The 16,470-nt window shown below is 33.1% G+C and overlaps 1 long non-coding RNA gene across 4 annotated transcripts in view; it reads left to right on the top strand.

The window, feature by feature from the left end:
- The first annotated feature begins 1,408 nt into the window (after window positions 1–1,408).
- Window positions 1,409–16,470, top strand: part of LOC144366082 (uncharacterized) — a 149,327-nt gene continuing 134,265 nt past the window's right edge. For all 4 annotated transcript variants that reach the window (XR_013424934.1, XR_013424933.1, XR_013424935.1 and 1 more), the window contains exons 1-2: window positions 1,409–1,704; window positions 2,013–2,069. This is a non-coding gene — a long non-coding RNA (uncharacterized LOC144366082). The remainder of the gene's footprint in view (window positions 1,705–2,012; window positions 2,070–16,470) is intronic.

Genomic DNA, 16,470 nt, shown 5'->3' with positions numbered 1-16,470 from the left:
GAAGCTATATTTAGAGATTAGCATTTTTGGTTTGTTTGTTTTCCAACAAAAGAAGCATGAATGAGCAAGGGTGCATGAAGTATTACTTGAGAAATTACTTGGGGGTACCATGCAATAATGCTGACTATTATCTCACCACAGAATCTAAGAAGTTGGCAACAATATGATTAGTCTAGAAGGAAGTTAATTGAAGAAATTATAAGTTACAGAAAGACTTAGATAACATAATAAAGATCAGTAAGCGAACTGAAACACAAATGAATAAAACTACTGACAAAATGAAAGGTTGCTGCGCTCCTCCCCTGACTCAGGCAATGGCAAGGCCCTACTGAGGTGGATGGCGCAAGGCGTCCATCCTCTGGAGGAGCGCAGTATGTTTCTGGGAATGGGCTGATTTGTTTTTGTATTCCTTTAATAAGTATAGTTTCGATTTCTCTTATGACCATTAAGTATGAAGGAAAAAACATGACTTTCTCAATTAATGCAAATACTTCTAAAGAATGGATCTGTTTGCTCTAAATGCAATGATTCAGCTGTGGAGCGTAAATTGTTAATGTCTGATGAAAAACTCCCTGTATTCCTGTCAAGGAAGTTTTTGAGAAATTAAATTAAAATCTAGAGAAGAAAAATTAATGTTAAGAAGACAGATTAGTGCTTAGTACTGGGCTTGTTCTTGTTCTTGTGCACAATGGTTTATGCTCTTACTCCTGTTTGATTAAAATTAATAACAAGTCAACCACTGACTGTAACCATGGCACCAGTTCCAGTCAGTAAGTCAAGAAAGAATGGTCAAGGTATAGGCCAATAGTTTGGAACATTTCTAACTATTATTAAAATTTAACTAAGCAGAAACAGCTCAAAGCAAAATTTGAACTGAAAGTACAAATGCTTGCTTATGCATAAGCCAAGATACATTCTTCTATTCTAATTGTAACTACGTAATATTTTGTTTCTTTGAATAATGATTCCTGTTTTGTAACCATAAAGTACTGTGAGCCTGCCAAAATGAAAAGTATATATGACCAACTTCACAAGTAAAGACTGGAATCAACACCTTCACTTTGGTGTCTGTGTTGTTTCTCCACCCCTCTTTCGCCGACTCCTCACCATCCGTTCCTCTCCTGAGGCCCCCTGTTGGAGCTGGTCTCCGACAAAAGGTAACAAAAAATAATTTAAGGATAAGTTTGTAACAAAAAAAAGTAGCAAAATAATTTAAGGGCAAGTTTGCTGAAGTGAAATGAAAATAAAGGTATTTTTTCTTTATTTTCTCAAACTAGTACTCATAATACTTTTCTTAGCTTAATAAAGTTAATGAATTCCTTCATGTAACTTCTAAGTTTTATGCTGTTAATGTTACAATCAGTGCTTCTGGTTAAGAATAATACAGAGAAGCCTTGAGTTACTTACATGTGAAGACCTTTGATATCATTACTCATATATTCTCACAAGAAATAGCTGAACAAACTGAAGATCAACGGCATTTCTTGGACCCTTGGGAACCTGTCTCAGTGTCTAATTACTAGGTCAAGATCAGGATTCAGAAAGCTTGTCCAGCAGAGGAAACAGAGTACTTGAGCTCCCTCTGACTTTCTTTATCATCTAACAGGGTAAAAAGTAGTCAACAAAGAACAAAGCTTCCAGCTTCCATGGAAAGCTAGAAACCAAAGAAATGAGCAGGGAACATGGAGAAAATATTGTACCAATGTAAGAGTCTGAAACAGTTGTTTAGGAGGGGACATCATGTTTAAGTAGTGCATATAAATAAAATTAACCAATGAGCTAAGGAGAATCTATTCTAGATTAGTCAGTAATCAGTTGAAAGAGAGAGAGAGAAAGAAGAAGAAAAGGAAATGAAGAGGGAGGAGGAGGAGGAGAAGGAGGAAGAGAAGAAGAAGAGGAGGAAGAGGAGAAGGAAGAGGAGGAGGAGGAAGAGGAGGAGGAGGAGGGGGGGGAGGAGGAGGAGGAAAGGAATACCCACAGAACTGAAATGACTGTCATCCTCTTAATTTCAGGAGTAAAAGGAAATCAAGAATATTGAAAACTCAAGGCATTAAAAAATCAGACTCAAGGTAAGATTACCTTGGAAATAAGAGTTCCACATTGTAGTTACAACAATACCTTTATTATGATGAGAAAGTCTACATTCAATTGGAGTACATGATATGTGAATCAATTAGGAAAGGTTTGGAAACTAATTTGGGTGTGGGTGGGCTTTACCTCAGGCAAAAAAAAATAATGCCTAAAGGGCAACATTTTAGTAATATATTTAAGCATTAACTTGAACTAACCAATTGCAAAATGTTTAGGTCCTATCACTTGTTATAATTTCCTCTCATCTTGGGAAAACCAGCATAGGAGAACACAAAATTCTACAAATATATTGTCTTACATTATTTGACAATTAATACTGTATATCATTTTTAAAAGATATATTTACGAATGAAAAACAGTAGGTGTATAGAAATCGATAAAAGAGAGAATTCCCAAATGCACATTATTTCAAAGATTTGACATGGGGATTAGGAAGATTTTTATATAAAACTTTTAAATATAGTTATATTAAATTGTCAAATAAAATCTTAATAAGTAAAAGCTAATGATACCTGAGAACAAATATCACATGGAACGAAATTGCTTCGAATTTAATTCAATCAAAATTTAAAAAGTTATCCCACATTTTTTTCTTCTCCTAACATGCCAATTACAATGCATTCATTTACTTTACTTGATAGTTTTCAGAAGTTCACCAATAAAGTTTTACCTTTTTTTCAGTCTTTTTTTCTCTGTTTTATTTTGGATAATTTCCATTGGTATATCTGTAGTTTCTAATCTTGTGCAGTGTCTACTCTGTTAAGCTATATAGAATCATTTTATTTTCTGGTAGTTTAGGTTAGAAATTTCATTTGGGTGTCTGTTATATCTTCCAACTCTCCTTTTACCATGGTGCTGTTTTTCTCTGTATGTTAGAATACATTGAGTATATTTATCCAAGCTGTTTTGAATTGTTTTTTAAATAAATCTATCATCTGTATTAATTTTGGCTGGGGGTTTCTGTTGATTGATTGATTTCTTTTTTTTTTTTTCCTTTGCTCACTTTGGAGGAAATACTTCTGCTTCTTTGCATGTCTGGTAGGCTTTTTTTTCCCCCCCCAGATATTCTGAAGTTTAGATTATTGGGTATCATATCATCTTTCTTTTTTTCTAAAGAAAAGATGTACTTACATTTTCTGGGAAAAAAAGGTTAATTCTTCAAGGCTTCAACTTTAATTCTTCAAAGGCTTACAGGTAGGCTATTTTATCGGGTCCAAAAATAAGAGTTTATTGTGGAACTAACATTCTCTCTCTCTTAAGGTAACACCCCCTAAAGAGTCTACAATATGATCACACCTTTGTCAGAAGTTCTTTCAACTCTAGCCCAATGGAACACAAACTATTCTCAGCAGGAAATACCTCTTGTCTTTAACCAGTGGTTCTTTCCAGGGCTTTGAGAGATTACTTAAACACACATGCTAATCAATAGATAGATTTTGAGAAGAATATTTTCCAGATGTTTGATTTCATCTCTTTCTACAAAGCTTCTTCTTCTCTGGTGTCCTATCCTGGAAATGTTATCTGTCTTCATTTGTCAAAATTTGAATGCTGCTTCTTCAGCACTGTCAGGATTTGGGGTTCACTTTCTTTGTCCTGCATCTCAGGTAATAAACTAAGGATAAAAGTTGATACTGCCTGTTATCTGCTTCCTGGAATGTTGAAGTATAACATTAGAGAAACACACAGAGGCAAACAAATAAAGCAGGTTTTATTGAAAAAAAAATAGAGTAGGGGGTCATAGCTGGTATCCTGGTTATCTTAAGAAGTGAGGGTGTTATACATTTTAGACTTTTTTTTTTTTTTGTTCTCCTACCTTCTTCCCTCTTATCTCTCTCCTTCCTGCATACATGACTAGACCCAGGAGATGCCAGTGGGGTGGCCAAAACATGAAACAGGTGGGTTGGAGGGGCCAAGGTGGAGTGATCTGGGTGGTAGCCCAGGGGGTATTAATTAACAACTCCCTATCTACTGTGGAGTTACTTCATTAACAACCTTTTGGGGGTGCAGTATAGGCTGGAATCTGGGGGACAATAACATTTCAATCTCCCAGGAGTGGTCTCCAACTTCCCAGACCCATATCAGCCTTCCTTACCAAAAGAACATATAAAATAATTGACAAATTCTTAGGAAAATACAAATTACCAATATGACTCAGGAAGAAATTAGACAATATATGTCTTCCTATAACAGATGATTAGTAATTTTAAATATTATGCACAAAGAAAACTTAAAACCATTTCACTGGTGAGTTATACCAAACATTTAAAAGAATTAATGGCAATTTTTTCAAACTCTTTTTTAATAAATTGTTATAATTTATACATGACAATTGAGTATACCATAGCATAATTATAGAAGCATGGAAGACGATTTGTTCTAATTCAGTCCCTAATGTTTCCCTGGCCTCTCCCTTTCTTGTACCTCATTCCTTTCCCTCTACTCTTAATCCCCAGCCTTATTTCATATTTTATTTAGAGACAGGGTCTCACTGAGTTGCTTAGTGTCTGACTTTTGCTGAGGATGGCTTTGAACTCACAATTCTCCTGCCTCAGCCTCCAAAGATACTAGCATTACAGGCGTGTACCACTGTGCCCAGTTAAATTAGCATTGTGTGGATGTACATGATGGTGAGCTTCACTGTGGTACATTCATACATATACATAGGAAAATCAGCTCAGATTCATTCTACTGATTTTCCTTATCCCATCTCTTCCCCCCTTCCTTTCCCTGACATTTCTTCTATTATTATTTATTTTTTATATCCCATTATTTTGGATTAGCTTATCAGAGAAAACATTCAAGCTTTGTTTTTTTGTTTGGGAATGGCTTATTTCACTTAGCATGATAGTCTTCAGTTCCATTCATTCACCAGCAAATGTTATAACATCATTCTTCTTTACAGTTATACTTCATTGTGTGTATATACCCCACTTTCTTTATCAGTTCATCTGTTGAAGGTCACCTAGGTTGGTTCCTTAGGTTAGCTATTTATAGCAGCTGTTAGAATTTTGCTGCTATAAGCACCAATGTGGCTGTGTTTCTGAAGTATGCTGATTTAAAAAGCTTTGGATATATACCCTGGAGTGGGATAGCTGGGTTGCATGGTCCTTTCATTCCAAGTTTTTGAGGACTCTGCATAATATTTTCCAGAGTGCTTGTGTTAGTCTGCAGTCTCACCAATAACATGAGTGAATCTTTTTTTCCACATGCTTGCCAGTATTTATTGTTATTTGTATTCATGATAATTGTCATTCTGACTGAAGTGAGATGAAATATCAGTGTAGCTTTAATTTTTCCCTTATTCCTTCTGATGGTTTCTTCATCATTTAAAAGTATTATTTTTTTCTCCAGATGTTAGAGTGGTTTCTATTTTTTTTCTTACCATTGATTTCTAATTTCATTCCATTATGATCTAATAGAAGGCAAGGTATTATCTCTATTTATTTTTTGTATTGGCTAAGATTTGTTTTGTGATCTAAAACATGATCTATTTTAGAAAATGTTTCATGTGCTACTGAGAATAAAGTGCATTCAGTAATCAGTGGATGAAATATTCTGAAGATGTCTGATAGTTCAGATTATTGATTGTACTTTTTAGTTCCTTAGAATCTTTACTTATTCTTTGTTTGGAGGATTTATCCAGTAATGAGTGAGACATGTTAAAGTCACCCAGTATACTGTGGTCTATTTGATTCTTAATATTGAGAAAGGTTTGCTTGATGAACATAGATGCTCCATTGTTTGGGGCATAAACACTTATGATCATTATATCTTGTTGTTGTATGATTCCTTAAGGAGTATGAAATGTTCTTCTTGGTCTCTTCTGATTAATTTTGGCTTGAAATCCACTTTATCTCTTATGAGAATAGTAACCCTTATTTGTTTATGAGATACACATAAGTGGTATTTCCCCCTCAACCTTTCACTTTCATTCTATGGACGTTTTGCCTGAGAGGTGAGTCTTTGGCAGACTGCATATTGTTGGGTCTTGAATTTTGATTCAATCTGCTAACCTAAATCTTTCAATTGAGGATTCTAGTCCACTTACAATGTTTTTATCAAGAGATAATTTTTATTTCCTTCATTTTGATTTCATCCTAGTTTTTAAATTTTATTTGATTCTTTGATTGATTAGTCTTCTAGATTAAAGCCTCCTTAAGCTTGTTTTCTTTTTATTTTTCATTGCTTCTTTATGAAACATTTTATGGAGGATGTTTTGTAGTGTAGTCTTTCTAGTTATGAAATCTTTTAGTTTTTTGTAACATAGAACATTTTATTACATCTTCAATTTTGAAGCTTAATATTTTCTTGGCTATAGTATTCTGGTTCCATTACTTTTCAGAGTTTAATATATGTTATTCTGAGGCCTCTTCACTTTTAAGGTCTGTGTGCAGAAATCAGCTGAAGTCCAGAATATCCATTTAAATTATTCATCTATTAGATGGACTATAATCAGGTGCTCAATCACATTGATAATCAGGGAAATAAAGTCAGGGATACAGTTGAAGAACAGAGTGAGATATCATTTTATATCCACCGGATATAAATAATAATTATAATATAATAATAATAACAGAATAACTCAAGTTTTGTGAACAGTTCCTAGGACTATCTTCATTTATAAGGACTCCACTTAGTACATGGGTAGGCTACATTCTGATTACCTCCTATGAGCTCCACTTCCAAATACCATCACAGTAAGTTTTAGAATTCAACATGTGAAAGTTGTTCTTTATTATAATTTAACATAAAAAGGGCTCACATTTTTCTTAAAAAGTAATCTCATTGGAAACATAATGTAGAATAGCACCCATTTTAAAAAGAAATAAGCATTCTGAATGGATACACATTAATGAGAGTTGACTATAATTTCTTCCAGATAATGAAATTAGTAATTCATTCTAATAAATAGAGAAAAAAATTAATATCCATTATCATGGTTTGGTTCATATTAAATTTACAAGCAAAATACCTAATAGAGATTATGACAACAAAAATAAGCAAAACTTTACCAAGCCTTTGCTAAAATATAGTATATTTTGCAGAAAACACAAAAGCACATATTTAAGACTACATTCTGTAATTTCAAATCACACAATGTTAATAAAAGGCAGATGAAGTTAATGTCATATTTGAGACAGAAAACAGTTTCAAACTATCCTACACTGGTATGTTAAAAAAAATAGTCCTGTGAATGAGCAATAAAATTGACCAACTTGGAAGCCTTTCCACTCTTTTAAGAGTTTAAAGAAACATTATGTTTTGATGGAGTAGCATTTGCCCCTGATGAAGGTGCCTGATGACTTGGTAAAATTTGGAAAGTAGGCAGAAAGGCATGGGCCAAAAAGTTAAAGGCCAAAGCCACAAGCATGCTGGACAGTTGATAGTCGATTGGTCTTTGAATGTGAAAAATATAGGATAAATGCTAATTTAATATCTCAGTTTTTGGCCCAGCTGATCAGTTATGCTGGAACTAATTCCTAGTGACTCATTAGATTTATAGCATTCTAAACTATGTTGTTCAGATACTATCAAATTTTACATATAAATCCTACTTCATTATAGTTATTCTTACAAGTTAGACACTTGTAATAAAAAATTTTCTTCTTTTTTAAGTGTTTAAATCCTTTTATAAAATGTGACATAATTTTTGGAGCTGTTAATGCAGCTATTACATTTGGAAGAAAGTGCTCTTTTTAAAATAGCTTAAAAATATGCTCATGTAGTGAAAGAGATACACATGGTTTTATTGAAGACTGCCAAAGAGACTTTTGTCGAATAAAAGGCACTAAGAAAACCCTCAAATCATTTACCTGAAAGAGCCTAGTCATTCTCTGGAGGTTCCAAAAGATCACAACACCCAAAGCTCTTTAGAGCTGCTTTCCCATTACTCAATTATTCCTCAGAGGGATGGTAACTGCATCATAGATTACAGCTTAACTCTATTTTCCACAACATGATAGTTTATAAAATTATAGTCTATGCTATAGCATTTCTGTTTGATTTATGTCCAGCCTGAGGTACGAAATCTGCTTCTTTCCAGGAGGAAATTATGCTTTGTTGAATAGAAAGGGTTGATGACAACCATAAAATAACTCAGGTTCCTTCTCCTGCCCCCAATTACTTACATCCTTGATTTCTCATAAAACAAAGAATTGGGGGCTTGCTAATGTTTCTGGTTTTGCTAAATGGAGAAGGTTTAGTAGCTCTCATTTGATTTGTTGTAAATATATGCTTCCAAAGTTTATACTGTATCTAGAAATTATTTAAATTTAAAGCAAGAGGAAAAAATAAATAAATTCCAGCTTTGTTACCTAGCACATTTTAATACTACTGGAGCTTTAGGAAACACCAGTTTTGATGTTTACAATTTAATGCATAACAATGTTGAAAACTGACCTTGGAAGGTCATGGATTAATTCAATTTCTGTTTACTCATGTGTATGAAATTTTTCCACTGGGGGTGGGGACAAGAGCAGAGGCAAGGGAAACCAAGTCAATACATGGTATGGGAACACAAGTGAAGCATTCTTTTAAGAATTTAAAGAAACATTATGTTTTGATGGTGAAACATTAGAATAGTGACAAATGAAAAATGGCATAACCAATAAAAGACCTGAAAGTCTAGCTTATGTTATTTTCTAACAGTCAATTCGGGTTTGATGTGATGATTCAATTAAAAATCACCACATTTTTAATATTCCTGTTTGTTGTTAAACATCTAATTGTGGTAAAGTAAGGTAGATGAAAGAGAACACAATGATTTCTTATTTCAAACTAGTGAAAAGCCCATAGTTATTTTCCTCTAGATTCTCACTCCAAGTAGGCTCAGAAAGTTATTTTTTAAGAGGAATATGAGACTTTAATTTGGATTACATCAACACATAGTATACCCCTTCAGTTTCCGACAAAATATTATTTATTATTTTTATGGTGCTGGGGGTTGAACCCAATGCCTCACGGGTTCTAGGCAAGTGCTCTACCACTTAGCTTCATCCTTAGACTTATAATCTTTATGTTGGCAATTTCTAGTTTCAGCTGTAAAGGCCACATGCATAGAAATTGCAGAGATAAATAAAGTAATTCAGCCTTCACTTGAATAAATGGGCTGAGACCTTGATTGAAGGTGCTTGTGATGGTTCTTTTAATGGGGAAACTAGCCCAGCTTAGAGCCTCTACTATGTAGCCACTCTGAACAAATTGGAACCCTTAGGTATTAACAAAATAATGGGAAAAAATGTCATTGGTCTGTCCAAAACTTCATTAAGTCTCATTTTTCTACCTACCGTCTCAAAGACTGATTGAAATCTTGAGTGAATTGGATAATTTTTTTTTTTTCATTTTGTAAGTTCAGTCTTAATTGAACACAGAGCAAACATTCTGACAGTGGAAGAATTACCTAAATTGCTTGAGAATTGCACAGAAACACACCACTGGAAATTGGAAAATAAAGGTTCTGAAGAAGGATTCTGGGATAAGATTGTGAGAAGCAGGAAAAAGGATGTGTATTTGTAGTTCTTACAAACTGTGAAACTTGCAATAAATATCATAAAGATATTTTAGTGTAGCCTTTATTTGATAGATTATAATCTTTTCCTTTTTTGTCTTGAAAAAAATAGATTATTTTGATCCAGAATAACTGTGAAAGATACACCTGTTTTCTTTTCTCAAGAAAAACAAACCCCAGCTTTGTTTTGCTTTAGTTGTAGTTCTGAGGTAGAAATTAAAACATTCACTTCATCCCAAAGCAAGCTGGCGAAGTCTGAGATATAATTAGAATCTTACCTTCAGTTCCCACTCTTAGTTTGAATTTAAAATTTCTTATTTGCTTCTAAAATATTGCTTTCATCTATGAGTAAAGCGGAAACATTTAAATTCCAAAAAACCTTATGGCAATGCAGTCTTTAAAATACAGCATTTCAAACAGCGGTATTGATAAAATGGTTACAAATAACAAATTTTTTATATTATTTTCTTTGAGAAACAAATATAGCTAAATATTTTATTTATAAGTTGTATACTTTTCAAAATCAAGAGCTAGTAAAAGATACATAGATGATGAATATTTTCATTTTGTATATCTTATTTATGTATATATAGACAGATATATTAGAACATGACTTTGATCTATATTGTGGGCCTCTGTCAGAATTTTACTTGAGCACTGGATAGACTTCTATTTCAGTCAGTTCTACTTCATTCTTCCTCATAGTATATTCTAGCATAAATAATAGCACAAAATATGAGCAATCAAATTGGCTTTATGGCATTTTCTAATGACCTAAGTAACCAGGTAGAAATTTCTAATTTTAAAAATCAGAAAGAATACTTATAAAGTATGTAAAACGCTGGCAGAATTGTTGAAATAAGCATTTGCTTGGAGACATGCCATATTCTGAGTAGATTGGTTATATGACTGGAAGTAGGGATATTGAATAAAGACATAAAGGAGGCTAAATATTTTCATCAATATGGCATTTTATTAGATTTTTCAGCCTTTATAAAAAATATCAAATTATCATTGGGGGCCAGGCTTACCTATTTTGCTGCTTCTGCTGCAATCCTCTCCTTTCAATAATTCCAGTTTCATCATACATTTAAAACGAGGCTGGGAGAAACAGTGGGACTTCTACACCTGGCTTCACAAATCTATTGCTCCTTGATGGGAATTTTGAATTGTGTGGAAATGTTTTGCTGTTGTAAAACCAGGTGGTTCAATTAAATATATAAATTGATGCAAACCAGAGGGCATTTTGCTGATGCTGTGCTTTTTAATGCAAACCTGGAACAACAGTCTGTAAACTAGTAAATTCTGGGCACAGAACTCCAATGTATTTCAAATGTGATTTTAGTAAAGACAGATGGGTGATAGCATTTTCTCTAACAAAAGAAGAAACTCTTCTTGGCACTTTTAAAAGTGTGTGTATTTAGGTCCACTCTATGCAACTTTTGTTTATATTATTTTGCAATATTTGCATATAATAGTCAGAGTTACTTACATTCAAGACAAAGGGTTTTGCTTTGTGTCTGCTACAGCTGTTGAGAAGATCAATAATCTCCAGGCTGAGCTGCAGTACTTTAAGAGACAAAAGCTTAACAAGAGGAAGAAATTGTCTAGGTCTTTCTCAATGTAGATGAATAATGTTTTATACGATTGGCATTTTCTGTTAATAAATAATGCTGATATTTTAAAAATTTGCACAGTATAATTTCAGATGTCTTTGTTAAAGCGCTTTCTACCACAAAACAAATTTTATTTAAGAATGAAAAAAATGTATTTAAAAATTTTGAAACTGAAGAAACCATTCTAATAAAAATATTTATGAATAAAATTAATTATGTATTAAACATAGAATATTACATGTTTAGAAATTATAGTGTGGGATAGAGATGTTTCAATAGAACTGTTATAGGAATGTACAAGACTCTTTCTTCAAAAAGCATTTTAAAATGGGAATTTTGATGACCTCTTTGAGTCCCTCACTGGATAGATAGATCCCATAAAGAGAATGAAATTTACAGAAATGTAATTGTCACACTTAAAATTAGCAACAGTTCTGCAAGGAAAGAAAGCTGAAAAACAAATTTTCTTTCACAGGACTGGAATAGACTCCTTGAAGAAGCTCTGTGCTTAAGGAATAACAAATATGATTAAATATGTATTCAGATTTAAATTGCAACTTATGACTTTTCTACTACTGCCATCCGCATCCGTCAAGAAGTTTTAATCTTGTGCTAGAACCCAGAAATACATGCAATATCTCTATACAAGTGCAATTAATGAAAAAAAGGGTGGACTGAAGAAAGGAAAAGGAATCTCCAGGCAAAATTCTGAGGGAAAAGTGTGTGTGTGTGTGTGTGTGTGTGTGTGTGTACGCATGTGCGCGCGCGCGTTCGCGTGCACTGTGTGTGTATTGTTATAAAAGTAAAAAGCAGCTGGAGAAGTTACATTATCACAGATATGTGATAGGCTGTGGGCTGTTCATAAGCTGAGTTATTTAGTGGACTGTACTTAGTTTGATAAAGATGTGGTCCTGAGAGGCTGCCCCTTAAAAGTTCTATCTATTCAACAAGTTCTGATACACAGCTTATTAGGAAGGCAGTGCATCCTTTATTCTCTCTTCCTTCATTCATTTTGTACCTACAACTGACTGAAGTAAACTACTGAACTTAATAAATAGTTACTTCACAAAAAGATATATTAAGCATATTAAAGGAATGTAAGTTTTTGGTTAAATGAACAATATTTAAAGAGGTGTTTTTTTATATATATATAAACCTGCATCTCTTTGAATCTTTCCTAACTAAATGCAGAATTGAATACATTACATTATACAGTCCATTAATATAAAAGTGAAAATTAGATTGAAGACAATAGTGCAATGAATTTTTAGCAATTATATTTGTAAACAGTGTGAAAAAGATTATATATGCTATAGTTATATATATTATATAACAAGGTGGACTTATTTTCAAACAGGTAAGGCAAACTTTATGCAGAATGTTGTATATCTCTATTGTTCCTCTACCCCAAATGCTTTTTAAAATAGAAATAATTCTTCCCCATTCAATTGTGTGAAGGGGAAATTTTATGTCATTACACTATAGACTTTGGCATTCTGAACAGAGTTGATGGTTTTGCCAAGTTCGCTGGAACAACAAGCTGGAGCAACTGGAGTCGTTTTTAGGATTTTTGAACTTGGTATTAGTTAGAATATCTTTCTCTAATTAGTATCTTTTTTAAATGAAACTCTTGTGAAGCATGAGAATTGCCAGTGGCCAGCTCCTCTAAACAAGGAAACAAGGTCTGACAGGAAATATCCTACAACAAAGGGAAGGAAACAGATGGAGTCAAAGTCTTACTTGCCACATTATGAAGTTCTAAAACGGCATGAATGTTCCAAAACATTTTACTTTTGTGCTCACATAGTTGGTGAGTTGGGTATGAGTTCAGTCTCTTCCTTACAAATGTCACCATAAAATTAATGACTTTTATACAAAACTACAAAGAAGTAATTAAGAATTACTTTAAAGCAAATTTCTGAGCGCTTAAGCACAAGTCTTTCTCTTCTATTTTCAGGTAGTGCCTGCTTGTCACCTCCATTTTTGATATGTAGTTTTATCAAAAAACAATTATGAAATATATTTAACATTTAAGGATAAAATAGGAATGACATTCTTTAAAATCGTACTGAGGAATAGAGGGCTGTGATTTTATCATCTCTTTTTTATTCACAAAGAAAAAATTTATTTCTGAATGTTTTAAATTACATTTTATATTATTCCAAAGTTATTAAATACAAAATGACTTGTCATGTTAACATCACCTTTATTTAAACTAATCAAGTTGCATGAAAGAAAGAAAGCACTTGATCTGTTCTGGTATACTTATGCTATTTTCTTGTTAAAAAATTAAATTGGATTGATGTTTGTTTATCTAAGATTCTACCAAGCACCTTTTGTAAAATTTATGATTAATTAATATGGTATATCTGGGACTATTTTACAAATTATTTGTGCCTAACAATGTTTTTTAATGCACCACTGGGGACCATATAACTTTTAGAATCAGACTACCTTTAAATTCTAGTTTCATTGATGTTATTTAAAGTGGTCACAATTTCTCTGTGATTTATTTTCTTTTCTATAGTATGAGTATAATGTTATTACCAGAGTCAGAAGATTGATATTGAAATTAAGTGAACTTACATGGGGAGCACTTTGTTCAGGGCTCACACATTGTAAGACCTCAATATATTAACAAATTTTGCATTATCTGTCCTTACAAACTTGACAAGCAGTACTTTAATGGAAGCATTCACTGAATTCTGATGAAATATAAAGAGCAAGGAGGGATATCATCGAGAAAGGCAAAAAATGTAAATTATTACCAAAATTTGTTAAAGAAAAAAAAAACAATGAAAATTAAATCTAGACTAAGAAGTTCCTTTTGGGCCTCATTATTACTCTTTTCACTTTCTTTTAGTTGACAAACCATTCCTAATCCAACAGAAAGCAATCATTACGCATGTGTAATGTTTTATTGGAAATCAGTGGCACCAAGAAAGAGTCCTATTCACCTCTCTTTATAAGGTACAGACCGTGGCTACAGGGTGATTTGTTCATTTAATCTGTTTCCACTTCATACGTTGACATGTGAAAACAGTTTGTCAAAATGATACTTCATAAAACGTGGTCACTGCTGACATGGCAGTATTCCTGTGGATTAGGAAGTTTCCAGAAGGTTCTATAATTTTTTTCTACTTTCTCTTTTTCATCTCATGTCAGTTATTGTATGCAGCTTCCTAACATCACTAATAGCTGATAAATATGGCTATTATGTAAGAAACACTAACATGGACATCTAGTACCAAACATGAATAGATATGAAATGGAATTATTAAAAGGTAAATGGAAAAGAGGGTAACTTATATTACTCCCAAACCATTTTTGGAGCTATGTCGATTTTTTTTAAAGCAGACATTAATATTTTTTTCTTTCTCTCTCTCTCTCTCTCTCTCTCTCTCTCTCTCTCTCTCTCTCTCTCTCTCTCTCTCTCTTTTTGTACCAGGGATTGAACCTAGGGGTACTTTACCACTGAGATGCATGAAGCCCTTTTTGGTTTTTATTTTGATACAGGGTCTCCCCTAAGTTGCTTATGGCATTCCTAAATTGCTGAGGCTGGCTTTGAATTTACAATCCTGACTTGTCTCAGAGCAGCTGAAATTACAAGTATGCACCATCATGCCTGGTATAGCCATTAATATTAAAACTCTTAGGTTTATTTTTTATTTAAATAAAATTTATTTTTAACTGAAACATAAAAACAAAAATTTTACATATTAATGGCTTATCATGTGTATTTTGATGCATGTATACCTTGCATAATGTTTAAATCAGGGTAAACATACCTATCTCCTCAAACATTTATTTCTTTATATTAAAAACTCAAAATTATTTCTTCTAGCTGTTGGAGATATACAGCAGATAGCTGTTATCTTCAGTCATCCTACTGTGCTATAGCATACCAAAACTTCTGACTCCTAAGGAACTATAACTTAGTATCTGTTGATCAACCTATCCACAGACCTCCCTCCTGCCACTCTCCACAGCCCCTGGTAACAGCTATTCTGCTCTTGATCTCTGTGCTTCTTTTGCTGAATACTGTGTTAGTGAAATTCAACACTGTTGTGTGTTACTAAATCTCATTCATTCTCTCTGCTCAATAGTATAGTATTATATGAATATAGTACAATTTTTCTATTCATTTTATTGCAGATGGATTTTTGCTTTGTTGCCAGTTTGGGACTGTTGGATTTAATTTATTTTCATATATTTTTTTTAATTTTTCAAAATAAATGCCCCTCTTTGGCTATAAATAATTTTTTTAGGCTATAGTATTAGCCTCATGGCAGATACTGTTGAGTACAATGGACCTGGTGTTGATCTTCTCCAGAAATCTATAATGCTCTTATTACTAGAAGACTTATTTATCCATAATAAATCCATATAAAAACATTACATACAAAGAGAAATAGAAATATGCTGAAAAAAATAGTTACTAGTTTTCTCATTTGGTTTGTAGCTGAAGAAACTGAAGGAATAAAAAGAAACTAATTTAGTTTAATTCTTTATTTCATAATTACTGATAAATTGATAAGTAGTAACTGTGTTTTGCTTTCTGTTCATCAAGGACAATATGATATTTTTCTTTCATCCTTATATCTTGTTTACCTATGCCATTATAAATTTATTTATTTATTTATTTATTTATTTATTTATTTTTTAAACATCAGAAATTTATTAGTTGCTCAAAACATTGCATTGATCGTGACATATCATATATTATACATTTTTTTCAAATGAGGTATGAATTCTTATTATTCCCACGTGTACAGATTTCAGGGTCATGTTGATTATACAACCACGTTTATACATACTGCCAAACAAGTGTCTGTTGTATTCTGCTGTCCTTCCTATCCCCTTCCTATCCCCCCTTTCCTCCACTTCCTTCCCCTCCTCTCCCCTCCCTCTACCCCATCTACCATAACTCATTTCTCCCACTCTCTCTTATTTTTTTTTCCTCCCATTTGCCTCACATCCTCTTATATGTATTTTTGTATAACAATGTGGGTCTCCTTCCCTCTTCCGTGCAATTCCCCCTCTCTCTCCCATTCCCTCCCACCTCTTGTCCCTGTTGATGGTAATCTTCTTCTCATGCTCTTCCTCCCTGCTCTGTTTTGAGTTGCCCACCTTATATCAAAGAAGACATTTGGCATTTGTTTTTTAGGAATTGGCTGACTTCACTTAGCATAATCTGCTCTAATGCCATCCATTTCCCTGCAAATGCCATGATTTCATTGTTTTTTAGTGCTGAGT

Source organism: Ictidomys tridecemlineatus, chromosome 8, assembly GCF_052094955.1.
Source record: "Ictidomys tridecemlineatus isolate mIctTri1 chromosome 8, mIctTri1.hap1, whole genome shotgun sequence".
Classification (NCBI taxonomy): domain Eukaryota; kingdom Metazoa; phylum Chordata; class Mammalia; order Rodentia; family Sciuridae; genus Ictidomys; species Ictidomys tridecemlineatus.
The sequence above is the reverse complement of the archived record's forward strand: the minus strand, read 5'-3'. Positions and strand labels throughout refer to the sequence as shown.